Consider the following 5691-nt stretch of genomic DNA (forward strand, 5'->3'; position numbering starts at 1 on the left):
GGATGGGTTGCCTGTTTATCACACACACACACACACACACACACACACACACACTTGGGGGAAATGTAAAGTAGCGACTCCACCATCTATTAGCATGTTTATGGACAGCGCATGAAACTGGAGATCCCCAAGGAAATCCAAGTGAGCAAAAGGAGAACATGCAAAGAAACTCCACACAGAAAGTAACCAGAGCTCAGGATCAAACCCAGGGTGTTGGATGTGTGCGTCAGTAACACTACCCTCTGCACCACTAAGGTCTGACCTTACTTAAAATAGTAGAATCATTATTTCTTTTCATTTTATTTGTAATGTGTTTGGATATCTGTTTTGCAAATGGAAAGATAAAGAAGACAAGGTGTTACATTTACTGTGTGGGAGATATTCTCCTTTATGTCCAAGTTCGTTCTACCCAAGAAAGATCACTAGATGGCAGTGTTACATCAGTTTAGGCGATACCAAACGAACCACGGTTTATGGGAAATCTGGTTCAAATCAATCAAATTAATCACTGCGTTTAAACCATTACTTTCTCAAACAGCAAAGGTTATTTTTGACGAGTTATACTTTGTGTTACACGGGTTAAAATTTTCCGCACAGATGACATGGACACAGGCTTAATTCGGTTTAAATTGGCTGCAGTTATTGAAATGTGACAGACGGAGCAGTGTGTATAGGATGTCCCGGAACGGATTGTCTTTAGGACCAAGAGGAACACGAGTGCACTCTCTTTCCCTCACACACACACACACACACACACAAACATTCACACACTGTATATGTGTTAGGTTTTTAAATGAATATGAAGTGTGCCCGAGCTAAGTTTTAAGCTAAGAGAAGAAGAGTTTTAGCTTGTTGTGTCCGCTGCACCTTGATACACTTACCGGTCCGGGCCCGATCGACCGGGAGAGACAAACACACACACACACGCAGGCATGATGTCTGAAGATCTCTGTGTGTGTGTGTGTGTTTGTCTCTCCCGGTCGATCGGGCCCGGACCGGTAAGTGTATCAAGGTGCAGCGGACACAACAAGCTAAAACTCTTCTTCTCTTAGCTTAAAACTTAGCTCGGGCACACTTCATATTCATTTAAAAACCTAACAGTTTGGGGGCTCAGTCCGGTCTTCCCTCTCAGGGGAAAAAAGTAAGTGTTTATTTTGCTCTTTCTGATTTTTTTTCTCGGTCAGGGAAGATTTTGTTCTCGTGAGATTTGGTTAAAATACATTTTAAATACGTTATGTTTTCTAAATAAGTTTTGTTTACCGTAATTAATTTTACTCGTCTTGTCTAAAAGGTTTTGTTATTTGGAGCAAGTTTTATATGGCTTTCATCACGGTGTTTTAAATTAAGAAAGCTTCGTTGTAGTGTCAGTTCCGCCGTGTTTTAGAGAACCGTTGTTTAATTTTTAACCAAATTTGTTCCTCGTTTCGAGTCGCGCTTTAAACAACTCGTTAATTAATTTAGCAAAAACAATTAAAATGGATATGGTATTTGCAAATGTTTATGACAAGCAGGCAAAATACTCTGTTATTTATAACAGTTCAGTACTTAGTGAAATAGAAACAAATGTCGCTAAATTACTATGTCATCAACCCACGTCCACGGTTGCTATGGGTTACTAGACGCGGGCGCTGACCCGCTGTCTGCGTGCTTTAACTGTAGGCAATGTAACATGGTCAGAAGGCCGAAATGGGCAAATATACATTCAGATGTTCAGTTGTTTTTCATGCTGTTTTTTTATTACAATATTGATGATAACTGTTGGCTTGCTTGTAGTTAGCTTTGGTATCATTACATGTTGATTGTTTTTCCATCGGGCACTGAATGCAACATTTGGCTCTTGTAGTATTATGTAATTGTAGCTAAGTGTTGTCACTTGTTTGGGATGTTACAAACTGAAATCTGGGGTGCCTGAATTTAACAAATATTGAGGAAAGTTTTGGTGTGAAGATGAGAGTCCAAGCAGAGAACAGTAACAGGAATTATCTGTGCCAGAAAGGTATAAGCAAGTATGAAAAGAAAAGTTTACAGAATTGTTGTGAAACCAGCGGTCTTGTATGGTTTGTAGACATCGCTGCTGATGAAAAGAAAGAAAACGGGGCTGTAGGGGCGGACCTAAAAATGGTGCAATTTGCTTTGATAGTGACAAGAATGGACAGGATTTGGCATGTGTATATTGGAGGAACAGTGCAAGTAGGGCAGTTTGGAAACAAAGTTAGAGAGGCCAGATTAAGATGCTGTGGACATGTGCATAGAAGGGATAATGACTTTATACAGAAGTGACTGTTAGAGATGGAGTACAGGCAGAAAGAAGATTTTAAACAGTTTTGTGTACATTTCAACAGTTTTTAAACAAGTTCTCCATCTAAATTGGGCACCACTAGACACAAGGTCTAGTCACATGACATTTTAATTTGTTTTTAGGTTCAATAGATTCTAATCCTAAAAAAAAAAAAAAAAACATGAAAATGAATAAATACATTAATAAGAATAGTGATAATAATAAATTAATAATAATAATAGATAACTGTTTTTGTTCACCTGCTATACCTGAAATTTAAGAAGTTGCGTTTATTAGTTTGCGTTCCCTTCATAGGAAAGTCGAATTAATTTAAATTCCCTTCGGTAATTTAAGGGGGCATATGTGGCGAATGTATTCATACCGTTCAAAGCAATTTGTAATTTTTGGAAGAATTTCTGTAATTTAGTGAGGCATTTGTGATGTGCATTAGTGTATAAGCTGGCCCTGGCGTAGCGGCGCGTGGGTAACAAATAAAATTAATTAATTGGTTAAAATATCCATATTCCTTAGAGTGCGGACTTTGGAACAGGGAGCGGCGTGCAGTTGCAGTTATACACTTACGATGTGCATAATTTAGCTTTTTTTGGGTATTGCTCTCCTTGTCGTAGTTACGTGCGAGATCGGCCAGGCGCAACCGAGGCTCGTTTCACTGAGCGGGTGTTCTCAGGAACAAGGCAGAATGGTTAGGGACTGCCGAATGCCTCGTTAAATCACGGTAGTTGCATTCTAAATTGCAATATTAGTTTTGGATAAATATGTAAATCCCCACCTTGGTTAGAGGACATGGACTTAGTGTAAGGCTAAAATCCATTTCCTGAGCATTTCTCAGGAACAAGGTACGGTGTGTAAGTTACAGTATTTAAAATTTTTAATATATATATTCTGGAATAAGTCAATAAAACGAGCTTAAAGTGTCCGTAATTAAACTGATCATCTTGAGGTGTCCGCCTAACTTTGATACACTACAATTTACCAACAATCAAAGCATGCTTATGAAATTATTACATGTGTGCACACAATGTAACAACTGCAGTAACGAAAATAAGTAAGTAAATGGATTAATTCTTGATTGAGAAATAACCAACTATTGGCACAAGTTGGATCCCAAATTATGCAGCGTTGAGCTCCGCTGCTCCAAATTCAGCACAAGCCTCGGCTTGGGAGCTCGTGACCGAGCGATGTGCACTCCTGACACAGACAAAGAACTGACTGACTGACTTCAACTAATATTCAAACTAACACACCTAACATGACAAACATTAGTACAGATTGTATGTGAAAAAGATTCATGTCTTCCATGTTGTATATGACTGTACTCTTGTTTACCCATAACTATATTGCTTTTACAGAAGAACAGCAGCAGCAAGATTTAATCATAATTTCCTCAACAGAACAAAAGTACACTGGAAGGAATCAGGCCGCATAACAAATCGTGACAATGTGCGATGCCATTAAACAACCTTCTCTTTTATTTTAGATACAGAAATTCCATTGGATCAGCTGATGGTTGACTTTACTGTGTCCAATGAAATTTATGAATGTTGTTTTATCTAACCAAAGGCTTTCTCATAGCAACATCAGACAAGGAGGAATTCGGGAACAATTCATCAGAGATATCGCTAAATCACCCATATGTAACTCTAATCTGAGATTTTACTAATTCATATGCTGATACGTGTCTTCTGTAGTGAAGGCTTAAAGGCACGGGCCCATAATGAAGTGCTAGTAACCTCTCTTATGGGCTCCAACTGACTCTCTACTATACGTAAAGTATCTGGGTCGAAGAAGAGATCAGCTTGGAAGATGACTTGGATGTTTTGGACACTGATTTTCCTCACCTTACCTCATACACATACAGTACACACTACTGTAATAGTCTGAAAACACACATGGCAGAATTGTACACACATTATGGACTGTATGAAGTTATGATTGGCACCTTGACATGTTATATCTGATGTATGAAGTTATGATTGGCACCTTCACATGTTATATCTGATGTACAGGTAGATTAGTCAGACTTGAAGTCTTTTACTCTCTCCTAGTCAATTGTGGAGAGAGATGTTTGGCTTCATGGTCTGGGGAACTGGTTTTGAATGGAGTCTATTGATAAAAGACCAGAAGGGCTGGAGATGGCCTGCTGAATTCTTAAACGGAGGTTTAAAGTTCAGGGCTCTGTCTCTAGAGGTAAATATTACACTTACAGAGAGGAAGTTCATTATCAGTTCCTGTAGCTTAATAGAACCACAGGCGTCATGAAGACACCACAAAAGGGGGCATATCTTCTCATTTCTTTACACAAGCACAGGGTTTTGATTAGTTAAATTTTTATAATTTGATTTTGTAAATATCTTCTATGCCATAAACTGTAGTAAATTCTGTTAGAATTTAAGGGGGCACTGTAAGGTTTTATAAAGTAGTAAGACAATGTAATCTAATGAGAAGATTCCTGTGCTCTGAGAACAGACCCCTCACTGTGTTTCCTCATGTCTTCTGTGGTAACACCTTCTATATCCTGTATCCAGACGAGGAGACATCCAAATGGCTCCTGTCTGCTAGAATCCTTTTGTTTAATCAGGAGAATGCAAATGTATCTCCTCTCACCTGTCTGTCTCCGGGTTCCTCTATGACTGACATGTTGATGATGGTTCTTTTGATGTTCGGGACGTAGCACCGTTTAAATGTGCTCTCTTTGCTGAGAATAAACAGAGATCTTCAGACATCATGCCTGCGTGTGTGTGTGTGTTTGTCTCTCCCGGTCGATCGGGCCCGGACCGGTAAGTGTATCAAGGTGCAGCGGACACAACAAGCTAAAACTCTTCTTCTCTTAGCTTAAAACTTAGCTCGGGCACACTTCATATTCATTTAAAAACCTAACAATATGTGTGTGAGTACTGTATACTGTACATATGTATATATATATTCAACCACACACACACACACACACACACAGAGTCACTTCACGAAAAAAAACTGGTTTAATATTGTAATACTATATTGCTTTATGATGTATGATAATATTAGGACAATAATATGATAACATTATTAATACTGTATTAATACAACATACATCATAAATGCATTCTCCTTTTGCATTTTTTGGTTGACTCTAAATGTGTGTGTGTGTGTGTGTGTGTGTGTATGTCTTTAAATATATACACATACATATCTGTATAGTACACACGCTCAGGACACACACACGCATATATAAGCGTGTATAATACACACATTCAGGACGCGCACGCGCGCACACACACATACACACACACGCGCGCGCGCGCGCACACAGCCCCTACACCTTGTATGAAACGTGCTTGTAATGCAGGAGAGTGTGTGTAATACGTTGAAGAAAAAAAAAGTGCCACCACGCAGCCTCCTCTCCACACCGCGTC

The sequence above is a fragment of the Clarias gariepinus genome, chromosome 8 (assembly GCF_024256425.1).
Source record: "Clarias gariepinus isolate MV-2021 ecotype Netherlands chromosome 8, CGAR_prim_01v2, whole genome shotgun sequence".
NCBI classification, from domain to species: Eukaryota; Metazoa; Chordata; class Actinopteri; order Siluriformes; family Clariidae; genus Clarias; species Clarias gariepinus.